The 14,508-nt window shown below is 39.3% G+C and overlaps 1 long non-coding RNA gene across 1 annotated transcript; it reads left to right on the forward strand.

Annotated features, from left to right (window-relative positions):
• Positions 1-21: 21 nt before the first annotated feature.
• LOC147751832 (uncharacterized) lies at positions 22-14,308 on the forward strand. Its single transcript, XR_015315797.1, has 3 exons — positions 22-1,685; positions 13,411-13,583; positions 14,212-14,308. It is a non-coding gene; the product is annotated as an uncharacterized LOC147751832 (long non-coding RNA).
• The last annotated feature ends 200 nt before the right edge of the window (positions 14,309-14,508 follow it).

Raw genomic sequence — 14,508 nt, forward strand, 5'->3', positions numbered from 1 at the left:
CAAACAAATACTTGTGTACGTGTATACCTCCATATATTTTCTCTTATGCAGTTCATATATAATAATATTAATGACGGTAATAAGCAAGTGTTCGCTTAAAAAGTTTTCCGATTGGTTCCCACCGATCGTGTACTGAACCTGTACCTTTAGATGTGTGGTTTGTGAAGGCCCAAAAATACCGCTTATGTGTTTTGTCCAGCTATTAACTCACCCAAGGATAGGCTTTGATGACCTATTGCATGACAGATCCCTGTTTTCGACACAAAATAAGCAATCAGCGAAAATGCACGCAGATCAACTCCGTCAATTATAGGGTCAGGTGCAGCTTTCTCAACCAGCGCATGGCCAGTCAAAAAAGAAGACAGTCTAACGCCTGTTCATGGACGTTTTCCTTAGATGCTTAACAGATAAGACCGGGTGCATTGTTATAAATCGAGACAATGTCTTGACGGATAAATCGAAGGTACGTCGTCGGAGTACATGACGTACTCCGACGACGGAACGTAGCTAGTGTCTTTAATAGAGGAAGAAAGTATCGAACGACATTCTAATCTAACGAACGATGTCCATGATATAGATGACTGTCATTTTCAAATAGATATGATAACACACAATGGTAATACCGAAAACCCTAAAGGCCAATCAATGGGAATGGATAGGGATAATTCACTTCAAGAAACTCCTAACTTCTTTCAGACATCAATAACCTTATTACATGTTGTTTTTAGGTGCTGCAAATTATCTCTTTGGAAAATTACTACTCCCCGATAATTCAACGGCCTCAGGTTTCATGCAGATTGACTGCTATTAATTACAGCTTCAAAAGCGAACTTATAAACGAACTAAGTTCAACTTACTTCGTGCAGAGGCAAAATGAACGTGTGTCAAAAAAGCGTCTCTCGGCTCAAAGGCATTCCATCCAGGCAAAGTCTCCGTCATTATTATATAATCTAGTGTTTTTTTTTCTCGAACGTTAATAAATATACGCGTTCATACGAGAATATATGATCTTTTTTCGCGTTCCATTGCGCGATATTTGTTTGCATAGAATTTTTTTGGTGTACTACCATTCTTTGCTGGCTGGTATACTGCCCTACAGTTGAATTTTCTTTGATTTCTTTAACAGTTCAAACCATTAAAAATGTTTATTAGCATTTGGACCTTTTCATCAAGCCTCTGCTATCAAAAAGGCCTATATATATATATATATATATATATATATATCTATTAGTCCTAATATATCTGTTGCATGCCCACACTTATTTACCTGTCTCCACGCAGCTTCATGACGCTACACGTCTTGCATTTGGGTCCATGCTTTCTGCCTAGGTGATACACACTAGCAGAGTAGCAACAACCCCGTCACCTAGCCTGCCTCGAGCTATGCCTTTCATCAGGCCATCTATCCCTCCACTCATCCTTCATTAGTGCGGTGCGTCCAAGTGATTTATTGAAACAGCTGTTGTTGAGTTGATACTTGGATTCGTGTTGACTCCTTACACCGTCGTCGGGGCCAATCTTTAATGGCGCAGATTACCAGTCGCTACTAACGGCCCAAATCATTTACTAAAGTTTGACATGGGAACGCGTCGTCAATGTTTAGCCCCGCGATGCAGCTTTCTAGTCTGTTGGTCCTTATCTGACCGGAAGGGCGCACGTCCCAACGACAACAGGACCCACAGATGGTGAGTTTGTTGCCTGGTTCAGTTTTTTCTAATCCGCCTCACAATTTAGCGTTGCATCGTTCCACAGCCGCGTTAGTTGTCGTTGGCATGATAACTTCAGCATGAAGGACGGCGTCAGAAAAAAGGCACATGCCACGAGCAAGAACTCTGCCAGTGCCTTTCATTTATTCGAATAATGCATAAGATGTACAGTACAAACTATATTGGTAGAAAAAGTGAAGCGAGTCTCGTGCCTTGACGTTTCGATATGGAGGCATAGGAGAATCCGTTCTGTTGGAAAAAAAAAAGGACATCCGACCATGTTGACGTGTAGGACATGTTCAATGCAGCCTCTTGTACCGTATTCGTGTAAACCTTCAATGTGCACAAAGAAAAAAAAAGTTAATTAATTTCCGCTGGGTATATATTGTTTCACTGAGAAATATCAGTGAGATGAGTTAGTAATAAGGGTATGCGTTATAGGTAAAAATTGTCTACATAATCAGCTGCAGGGGACCGTAATGTGCAGCAATTATTTCTCGCTGACGAAGACACGCCAAAGTAGCAAATAGTATGTTGGATTTTTGACTACAATTTAATGTTTTTCGTTAAATTGCTTCCATTTACAAGATTAACCCAGCAGCCTATTACGACGACCGAACGTAAACATGATTACACTGCTCAGTCGTCAAATATAATAATATTAAACATTAGACGTTATCGTAGTAAAGGTATTATCGCTTATTATGCAGCCATCAGCGGAAAGAGGCTCCGATTTGTACAATGCGAATAATGGCAGTATAATAACTCTGAAGCCTCGTATGATAATTCCTGCTAAAGATATAAGCCGACGGTTACCGTTGACCTTTGGCTCTGTTGGTTGTCTTCTGTTGGCATTGGCTCTTCAATTGTAAGGTTGATTTGAGTTTAAGATATGGTTGATAAATGTTTGCCATAATGTACATAGTCACATAATTAGACGGCGGATTATAACTGGTTCCTCCATAGAGTCAACAACGCTACATCCTTAGCTCGACACATTTTATTTTCGAGTACTGTCTTAGTTAATCGCTACCTCCGACGGCTGGAGAGCTCTTAGTACGCAACGAAGGGTGTCTACGACTGGCTTCACACATACAGCGCCTTACCTGTCTATAGGTCTAGTAGGCAAGTAGGTTTCCGCGTCAAATATAGGCAAATAATATCTTGTACAAACAATGCTGATCCATAACGATCAGTCGTCACTACCACCAAACGACAAGGAACAGCTCATCATTCGACCGCCAACATCACTCCATATTGTACGTTAAATAAAGCGGCGCGTTACGAAAATAACAATAGTGATGATAGAACTAAATAAAGCAGTTAATTAGCTCGATGTCAGAGCCAAATTTGGTCGAGGAACTGCAACTGTGAGATTGGGAAGTAGGTGTGCATAAAGGTACAAAGCCTCGAAGAACAAGAACTTGTAACTGTGAACGTACGAAACGATAATTCTAATAGCCACTGATTAGATAATTCAATGCAGTCAGATAGGATGGTTCACTGTACACTTTCCAAGTGTTTCATAATCTTCAAAGCCATTCCTATCGTAACGTACGAATAGGCGAGCGGATACGCGATCTAGCAACTATCCAGACAACAATTCAGCTGTAATGATGACATAGGTTATTGCGTTAGTACAGGTTCAATACAAATAGGAGCAGGTCAATCTTCCCAGTGCATGGTTCGCAAACAATGTCTAGAAAAAAATTAAGAGTCTACTTATTATCGATGATGCATCATTTCTAAAAGTACTCAGTCGTCCTTTGAAATTCCGCGTACTCCGATTACCCCGAAAGCCTTTTTTGCTTATCTTCTACTGTAATACATCGCACTATTTACGATAGCATCGCCTACTTAACCTTAAAGCTGCCAAAGGGCATCTTATTGTTATTTACTCCATAGGAGCGTATAGCGTTAGTGGTTGCGCCTTCACAAATCGAAAATCAATCATGCAGTCTTGCTCCAGCTGGATGTTTGTAGGAGCTGCTCGGCCATTCAACAAACTTATCGGTAAAATATATGTAAATTGCCTAATCGGAAGCATCCCGTGACTCCGAAAGATTTCATCTAGGATTTTGGTTATACGCCGCCATACGTTAGGCACTAAATACAAACATTATGAATATCCGCGGTACTTCTGAACTTTGGGCAGATTTTTAAGTTTTCCAAGTTTAACTTTTATTAAGCAGGAACCAATTAAGGCTCAAAAAGAAACACGTCCAATAGGAATCTCTGAGTCTGCCAGAAAAAACAATTCCGCCTATATTGTGGGCGTTATTCATACGTCTGCGCTTGCAAAGGCCCTCTTTTCATAAACAACTTTATTCCCAGGTAGGTAGGCGGACAGGCTGTAGAACCACTAGCAGGCCATTGCAACAAGATTACCTATACACTTCCATTCACATTAGTTAATTTTATATAGACGTCTCTATATGACGTTATATAGAGTCGATAACAACCGTGATGAAATACGTGATAAAATTATCACACGGCCACATTTAGCAAATAACTAGAATCTTCAGTCAGTCTCTAAATTCAACCTAGTGACCAACTGCACAAATGTTTTCCCACCTTTGTAGCTATTGTTGCCGCTGTCTTTGGAGCACCGCCACTGAACATACTCGTATTTTTTTGCTGACAGAATTAACACGGTGGCGATCATAGCCCCAGTAACATAGTAACCACAGCATTTTAAGAATAGGGCAGACAATCAGCCCCTACTAATCTTAGGAACACGTTGTGGTCCAGATTACGATGCGGGCTTACGGAGATGCCGGCCGTAAAACTCGAAACATAGGCAGACAATCAGGCCCACGAAGGGTTGCTACTCGCTAACAGGGTACTACTTTTCAATTCATGTGGAGGAACGAAGCCTAAAATGTACCATGTCTTTAACTCTGATACTGAATGTATGCGTTAAGGGTTACATTTGGCGCACTTTTTTTGTTAAGTATCACCTCAGGAGGCTGGCCTTAGTATGGAACGAATCTATCGAATAATTTGAAATTTGGGCCACTTTATTATTAGGTTACCAGCCCACAATCGCGGAGATGCTGGCTAAATACTGGTAGGTTTGTGCATGATAGCAACAACGTTTTGTGGTTATAATGATGAAGGAGACAGAGTTTGTTGTTTGGAATTAGGCCTCATGTTCGACTAAGTTATCCCACCAGGCACACAAAGAAAGTAGTCCACTCGCTACATTTAAGTTTACACGTGGTTGATCCGGAGAGCAGTTTTAGATGAGTTAAAGGTTTATAAATTTCAATTACAGACATGAGGTCGCTTGTGGCACGTTGCTTGTGGGTCAATTAGTCTAACACCGAGATGTCTGTGAACATTTCTATTTGTGGTGACCGTAAAGACTGGTTAAAGATGCAAGTGTCTTTTTTCCGAATCCTTTCCGAGCGGCACTCGATAAATCCAAGAAATAAAGGAACTTTTAAACCTAGCGAGATATGCCTGATGCTATTGGCCGGTAGTAATTTCGGTGATTTAAAGATTATGAATAATTCTATTTACGTTTAATATCCTCTCAGGGGCCAGAGAAGCTCAGGATGAATACGTTTTCAGTATCTGATAATCAGCTATATTATGGCCTGTCGTTTCACTCATTATTATGGTAAAAGGATAAATGGCCAGTTTACATAAGCCATCGCGTCAAAGGTTTACTTTTGTTTTGGCTGCTTGTTGGTTGCGATAAATTGAATACCTGCTGAAAAATGCTGAACTTACGTTCCCTAAAGAAGCCTATGCTCTTGGGTAAATAAGGAGACAAAGGCTATAGAACCCACGTCTCGGCGCAGGCTTGTCACTTAGTCAAAGTTACACTTGCACCGTAAGTAGAAATTTCTGTTCGGTATATATATTTCTACTCATTTTTTGTTTTGTTCCTTTTTTGATGCTTATCCCTGTCGCCTATGGTTATTATTTGATATATTTCGCCGGTATCCATACATTGAAACTGCAAAGAATCTCAATGCTGCGAAGAAAAACAGCCAGGCAATAAGACCTAATCGATTTTGATATAACGTCCGTAAACTTCAAAGGACGCGTGGCGCAACCTCTCAACGTAAACCGATGTAAATTCCTTGATATCGTTCGCCTAGTGGTTGCCGGATATTTGATTCAGATAAATGATTATATTCATCTGATAAAAAAAAAAAAGTCTTAACGAATCTATGTTACGAGTTGCTACAACCTCTTTATCTTGTTCCTTTATCGGAAGATTCGTATAAAAAAAAAACCAGAACAAGGCTTACATTGACTTGGGTCATACTGAAGCCATAAACAGCCCTAGTAGAATGGGCTTTGAAGGCAACGACACCGGTATTAATCGTTCGAATATTCCTAGATATTTGCCAAAAAAAATCCTTACCGAAAATAACGTCTTCACATCGAGAAATTCGAGTGTGAGTTATCAGTTCCGGGTTGAAAAGAACGGACGCCAAAGAAGCTGAAGAATTTACTTAATTTACGAAGCAAGCCTATAAAGGTTCGAATGATAAGCGGAAACATATGAGCACTCCGTCCGAAATTTTTATCATACCTGCCTTCCTGATCTTCGAATCATATATACAGATATATAGAAGGTGAGTCAGAAATAATTTAAGACTTAGGGGGTATATATATGAAGATCTAGAAAATGTTTGTCGCTCATTTGCGCGATCATTCGGCGTATAGCAGATGTGATTTTTTTTTAGATCGCTGAACGAGCATTTATCGTTTTGTCTCTCTTCTACGCTTTGTTATTCCTATGATATATGTATCGCCACGATCACGAGGACGTTCCTAACTACGTCCAAAGGTCCGGCAGGATGTGTTTAATATGCCCGGTGATTCGGCCCTGGATGTTAGAGGCAGTGCAGTGCAGTAACTAGGATAGGTCACAAGCACAAAACGAATGACACCCGCCTTTTGTAATCAGAAAAAGCTCGGGATGAAATTTAATAACCCGCTAAATAGTTACTGGTTGCAATGAACGATGCATTGGGTTGATTTTCTTAAAAGATCCCGATATCTACCGTAAGGATATTGCAATTAAGGTTCCATCATCCACGTCGATCCCGTTTCCCATTAATGATGTTGCTGCGTATAGATATAGATATGGTGTAAGTAGAAACGAAGAGGTCTGTCCGTCGAAGCATAATCACTTATACATAGTATCCAATACCAATATATTCAACCACGTAACAGTGGCCTTAAATTCGAAAAAGCAATCGAAGTAGCAAAGGCTATATATATATATATAGTTGCGGCGAAGAAATTAACAATAAATATTATAGCTAGAAATTTAACTAACGGTTAAAGTGTAATTGATTCGAAGTAATGGGTAGGCTAGGAATAACTTTAGAACAAAGCGAATTGATTCTGAAAATGTTTTTAGAAGCATAATAATGTAGAAAGAAAAACTACAGGTAAGCTACCGCGAAGCAGCCTAAAAATCTGTGAAGCAAATAAGTGATTCAGTTGGCGTCAGCAAATTAAGCCTATATCGTATTTTGTAAACGGGAAAGTTATATTTCAATATGGTGCATGCTATAAATGAGGTTAAAATGAACCGTCAAGAACAATCTTGCAAATCGTACACGAAAAAAAAAAAACGTAAATAAAGTGCACGGTTTTTGCGAAAGAATTGTTTGGAACAATGAAGTTATATCTAAGTTAAATGGCATAATTGCACTTTATCTATTTACGTTTATCTATTACGGATGAACATTATTGTAAATATACCAATAGCTATAATGTGGTGTGGCATACGAAGTTAGATGACCTTTTTTTGACAGTGCAGCGAGTGATGTTAATTACTTGAATTTACACAAAAATATGTTTTTACTGAGAATTCGGAAAAACATTTATGAGGATCCCAAATTTGACCTCTAACAGGATTGACTACTTGCACAGTATCATAATGGTGTAAGGCGTTATTTTGATGAGAATCTTTCCACGATACGGGTTGGGCGAAAGGATCCAACGTGTATCCTTTCCACTCTCCACAGCCGATTCCCAATAATCTTTTTCTTGTAGGAATGCTTCAAAGATGTAGTCTATGCCAGAAAGCTGACGACGCTAAAAGGTTTTGAAAGCTACGAGTGAAAAAAGAATACGCAAATTGAAATGTCTGTTAGAGTTTGATAAGTAACACTCGTCCGTTCTCAGCACTGTACTAATTAGAAGGATAATAATTTTTTGAATATTCGCGGTAAAAGAAAACGTTATATATCTTTTATAGATCATTTTCAAATTTAAATATCAATTATACGATAATGGAACTGAAGTTATGATCATTCAAACCTTGGGTATATTTTTGCGATGCTTTGTACGTGTACAATATTTATACATCTACCAAGTGACTGCGCTCCATCAGTCAGGAAGTAATTCTGTGCAAAATGCGGTACTTCATTTCACTTTAAATGCTGGTAACTTCGATGAGACGAAGGGAGTCCCACCAGGGAGATAGCAGTGATACGACTAAGCACCTTAGAGCTGCCGGCCGGTTATCAGCGCAAGCCACTATTGATTTTTCGTTGGGGTTGATTTCATTCATGCCAATAAAAGTCGCTTGCCTAAACCAAGAGTTTTACGGACTTCGAGCTTGCTTTTACGTTTGAACAAAACAATGAGTAGCGTTAGAAATTTAGAACAGCAAACGGTGCCGTTTTACCTGCAGTGGGGAAAAGTTAGGAATAGAAGGTCATTTTGACGGAAGAACGGTGCAAAGGGCATTTTGCTCTGAACGGGTATGAACGGAGATCTTTTGAGTACGGCTGTGAAAGAAACTTTTTCCTTGCGCCTTTCGTTTAACCTTTAGCGGTATAAGACGACGGAGAACTGTAGTACCATAAGAATTCGCGTTAGTCGTCTACGAAGTTTATCGTGTTGTTAGTATACAAAAGAAGTACCGCTGCAAAAGGAGTTGATCCGAGAAGCCTCTCCGTATCCTGCGCAACTGATACACAAATATCTATGTCCGTATGTGTAATAAATGGAGGTCTAGCTTAAGCTAGTTCGAGGGTTATTTTAGATAATCAGCCAAGCCAAAAGACCATAAACACCAGCTGATATCTCTTTCGGTGTATAGGTACCTGTTATAAAAACTACACTGATAGGAATGGGTTCGTAAAGTTTTACAGCTTAACTTATGCACATTTTGTCATGAGTTAATCTTGGATCATCGGCCTCTCTACTATACAGCCTGCTGGGTCGTGATGTGTTAGTATATAGAATTTCTACTAGTTGAGAAACCCCTTAATCTTACTTAAGTTTACAGTATAGTCACCTCGAATCAAATAACGGGCAACTATTGCCGTATTGTATCTCTTAGTAATGAAAATATTGTATATGTCATGACGATTGTAATATAAAGCAAACACTCAAAAGTTTGATCAGATAGATGGTCAGTACTAAATTTTACTCCGTTCAGAGGATTACCTCAGGCTGTATTATATATATCTAGCTGATACGGAGTCGTTGCAGTAGTGGACACCGACAACTATAGCTCTTTCTGTCTATGCAACATCGCAGGCATCATTTGCGGATGTTACAGTAACTGGGAAATATCTATCTTAATTATGATTATTTTGTATGTGATATGATTTAGCCGAAAAAAATATTTCACAATCGTGATCAGATTATGATATTTGCAGACCGCGTTGAATAGCAATTAAAGGCAATATGTATCGGTATGGTATTACTATATACCGAATACTTATTATCCCTGAGAGCACAGTCCGTCTAATGAAATATTAATTTTTTTACCATCGACTCCATTATGTTATGTATCTATATTATAGATTTATACCGCGGTATAATCTGCAAAATAACTCCACATATATTATTCTCATTTCCTCTATGTACCAATTAACAACAAATCTAAGCAATGCAGTGTGTATTGTCTACAGAAACACCTGTTAGCTTGCTTTATCCGCATGTCAAGTAACTTGTGGGTGGCGCGAGCCAGCCGGCTTCGGCCACTCATTTGTGTCTATTAATTAATTTAATCAACTGAACTAATTTAAGCAATTGAGCACATCTCAAAGCTGTGAACACCTTCGATATTGGTTTGGCGTATCTTCAGAATCACCGTATGTTACAGAGCTCATTAATTAACTGTCAGGAGATTACATTCGAAATTGTTGACGAAAGCAAATTTCGTGTTTTCGAGGTTGGAGCTTTTAGAAACCGTAGAGTTACTGTTTTGATTCACGCACCTGTCCTATTTTGCCAACCCTCTTGACAAAACCTGTAAATGAGATGACGTTTGACTGAGCAGGTGAGGCGTAAAAACTCGGCAACGATGATGGATTATTAGAGGATACCTTACTTACTTTCTGAACTATTCGGTATGAGAGTTCGTGAAACTCAGAATCGAGCAACGGCTTCTGGAAACACGGTCAAAGTTTTCTGTGGACGTAAGTAGCTCTTTATTGGTATATGTTATATAACTATGAATATTTCTATTATAATATTATTGTCATAGTACTCACATGAAGTCAACTTGACTCGGATTGACTCCGCCGAGCTCCGGCCAACTCAGTGAACAAACGATGCGATCTTCATAACTTCGCGTCTGGGCGAACGCATACCCTGGTAGCGCAATGACGCAACTAACAAGCCATATTAATGCTACAATAATTAGAGCACATCTACGTGATAACCGATGCGATAGTGGGTTGTAAATCGCGATGCATCTGGAAAACAAGCAAGAAGAACAAAATAAGAAAAATCAGAACTAGTAAGATGTTTCGCAAAAATATCTCTTGGCTTTTTGTCGGAAAAAGTAGCCAACAAAATGGTCAAAGCTGCGCCTGGAAAGGAAAGGCTAGCACACTACAGTTAATATGATTGCAGTTTCTGTGATGGTGTAATAATAACATGTTTTTTCGCTTAGGTATGGGTGAAATTATTTAGAGTTGGTAATTCTGCGGAAAACACAGACTCTGAGACAGAAAAGACGTTGACAATCCCCTGCCAACACAAGCTTCGGAATAACACGATAAGTGTTTCAGGCCTTGCAGGGGTTTTCTTTAACGACTGCGGTTGGTGGGTAGGTACTTTTGGCCTATGAGACCTTCCACAACACTTGGCGTCAACTGCCTCTTAAGGTTAATGGTAGTCCCACACTATGGACTATCCGAAAAAATGTGTCCATATGACCCACGCAGGCCGTCAAATTCTCCGAACTTCCTTAAAAACAAGCTTGAAGCCCAGCGTGGACTCAGTTCGTTTTTCTCTGGAAGGCAGCCATTAAAAATTCTATTTAACAGCAGTCCTAGACGTGAAAACTGGAAACATTCATTTAGTTAGTATGACTAGGTTGAATCGCTGACACTACGTATCATACTTGTTAAACATACGCAGGTATCTGGTATTTTTTTGGGGATTTGTGAAGATAGAATTTGGAATAGTTAGATTCGGACCTAGATGCAATCTGGCTGCCTTGTTGGTATTCGAGTGTAAAACTTTTTAACAGATTTGTCTGCCTAGTTTGTACTTTGGAATACTACTAATACAGGTAAAAACGAACATGGTAATATTATTACTGAACTACGCAGTCCATTTGATGTCTCTTCTAACTATATTTGCATTCAATTTTCCGATTAAAAAAGTTTTCTTTACCTCACACATATCTGTGTTCTTAGGCGTGTGATAACCTTCTAATAGGCAAACAAATGTTTCTCCCGGCCTAATACTACAATAATGTTTTTTTGTTATAACAAACAGCTGTGATTGACCCGAGCCTTTTGACAATCTATCGTACTAAAGTTCCTGTCTTAGAAGCTGTATTGAATAATTTCTACGACAAACATATTTATTCAGCTCCACCAACGCTCAAGAGGTTTCTATCCGTTCCGTACCGATTTGAGTGACTGGCATAAACATGTTTACCAGATCGAATAATGCACTAAAGTTATTATATAGGTTTTATGCGTAAAAATTAAATATGATTCGACTGATAGTAATGCGGCTAGAATAGTCCTAGGTAAGAAGGACGCCTAAAGGTTCCGCACCGTTTATTGGAATCATGCCCTTAACTGCATTAAAGACACTTTTTAGCATTTTCCTATAATGAAGACATCGAAAGAGTTAAGTAAAAGTATATATAAGCCAGCCTTTGAGTTCTTTTAAGGGCCGTAAGCTTCACTTTTCAAGTCTCCCACTCCTCGATGGCTGTCGGCTGGGAGATGCAGTAGTTTTAAAGGGTCTAAGGGTATCTGTTTAGACCCACAATGGTATGCCCACTATGAGATTTTTTGCAAAAGCGGAAGGCGAGAAAAAGCATAATCAGCATTTTGGGTTCAATTAGCGTGAGCCCTTTAGCCAAGCCACAGTAATTGCTTTGATCGATGAGATCGAGCGAAGACATATCTTCTATTGTATTTTGTGTTGAATCTGTAATTTGGATGTTTCTCGGAGTCGTTCAAGTCGATGTCAGTCAGTTAATTTTCAGTATCTTTTTTTCGAATTTTCACCAGTTTAGTGAACGACGGCTACGCAGCTCAACTAGGTACTTAGACGCGGCTTTCTAAACTCTAGTATCTAAAGCATCGTAATATAGCTGAACATCGTTTCATCGTCCCGGCTATTTATTGCAGCTCTTGCTCGGCACCTTCGTCAAGGTTCATCATATTCCTGAATGTTGAGGTTGCTACAACACATCGTATAATATATAACTGTTTTAGATCAAGTAAGAACAAACTCAATTACCACTAAGCCACAATCGAGGCAATATCAAGCCCCAATTGTTAATTTCTCCAGCCCTAGGCTTAAAAATGTTGACCTCGATTGTTCATGTTGATGTATGCAACGTCATAAGAACTACGGATGCCAATAGGAACGTACCTATAGAAAGCATAATTTTTCAAACGATGGATCGATTCGGGTTTGACTCAATGTGCGGCACCTTTTCACACATGTTGGCTATAGTTCAGCCCAGATGGAATCAAATAATACATTTTTGGTAAAATTAAATCAAGAATACACTGTGTTTATTTAGTGTGGCATTTACATCATTCGTAACTTGTTCGTAGGTGAGAGTACCGTAATATTGATATCAGCAAAAACCAAAGCCAAAACGAGTGAAATACCAGAAACTATCGATATCTTGAACGAAATGAACAGAACGCAGCGCCGTGTCAAAGTAGTTTGATGATCTGAAGTGTAGACTTAGAAGCTTCCCTTTGCTGAAGCTTGGAGAGTTTGAACCCCTGCTTAAATAATATGTTTGTTTCGACCCTCTCCAGCTATGCTCCTAAAGGATGCTAAATTTGTTAGATTAAACTAGCCACTAATAGAAGTTCGGGTTTCGACAAGTAGTATTTTTGTTTTTACCATTTAGCAGTATTTATAACATTTTGCGAATTTAGGGCATTAATAGTATAGGTTGCACGTCTACAAAGCAAAAACCAGGAAAGTAACTGCCTCTTACAAAAACCAACGCATGTGCCAGTTAACGTCTTGATGTATAAAAAAAGAAACTAAAAATCTACCAATTTAAACTACTTATATCCAAATTATTAATCTGCTTCAAAAACAAGCGCTTTACCAGAATGCAGTTCCTTTTTGTTATCCAGGTCATGTGGGTAGTCGGAGAGCAGCCATTATCACCGTATCCAGCATATTCTTTATTATCTCGCCGAGGAATAAACAAGGGCATAATAAAATCAATGACTGGTTTAAATTTTCTCGGTTGTCCTTTCAGTTCTTTGTTGCAGGTTCTTGCTTGCAGCCTCTTGCCTCCAAATCCCAGGCCGATTGCTCGGTACTTACAGCCTCACCGGGAAAGAAAGAAAAGCCAAAACAGGCTACACGCAAGCAGATGCACTGAAGCTTATTGAGAGGCAGCCATGGCTAAAAGACGGACGTACCTTTGCAGTAAGTGGTAATACAAAGTGTGTGATCAGATCGTATTCGAGGCAGTAGCAGTAAAGACGTCCTTTCGGCAGTTGGAGTAGCCACTATGCAATGGGAATATGATGGGATATTTTTGTTGGAGGCAACTTCTTTAGTGCGTAATATTGTATTTGATTTATCGTGCACGACTTGATTCGTAGACAGAAACATATAAGGTATATATTTAGATAATTTATAGTGACGTTCCCTCTCCTTTATCTGCTCGCTTTGCAAACCCTTCAAAAGTCACCAAAGTGACAAACAATGACATGCTTCCGTCAGCCTCAAACAACACGTGATACCCAAATGTAAAGTGAAAGTTTAGCCTGAGAAACGTACCTATATCTCGACATTGATGCCACTCAAATCGTTGGCGGAGCCTAACATGGCAAATTTCTTTGTTCTATGAAATTCAAGCAACAATTAAGAAAAAAGACTTTTAAAAGGTAAAAGGACGAGTTACGGCTGCATCAATACGGGGACAGGCAAACAATATTTAAATATCAACAAAAAACATTCCAGTCCAGAGTGACCACAAACTCAGCTGCTTTCGACTATTGGCGAGGGTATTAACAGTTACTTTAAACTCTTTTTATCGACTGGATTGCAGCTCGTAGGTGTCGGAATCAGTACTTAGCTAATTAACGTGTGTACGTTTACACGAAGACCGTAAATGCTGTCGTACCGTACCCGTCAAAGGTAACTGTAGTGACAAATAAAATAACACAACAACACAATTAGTTAATGCTTATTTGACTGCTTATTCTGCGATCGTGTTAACCAAGGTCGAAACAGCCAGGAAGTCAGCATCAGGCCGGGCTAGAAGAAGTCAGCAGGTCCAACAGACACCTTTTAGTGGTACGTAAATGCCGTTGCTTCGACTCGACTTAGACTTAAGTTCGTGCCC

The sequence above is a fragment of the Varroa jacobsoni genome, unplaced genomic scaffold (assembly GCF_002532875.2).
Source record: "Varroa jacobsoni isolate VJ856 unplaced genomic scaffold, vjacob_1.0 contig02925, whole genome shotgun sequence".
NCBI classification, from domain to species: domain Eukaryota; kingdom Metazoa; phylum Arthropoda; class Arachnida; order Mesostigmata; family Varroidae; genus Varroa; species Varroa jacobsoni.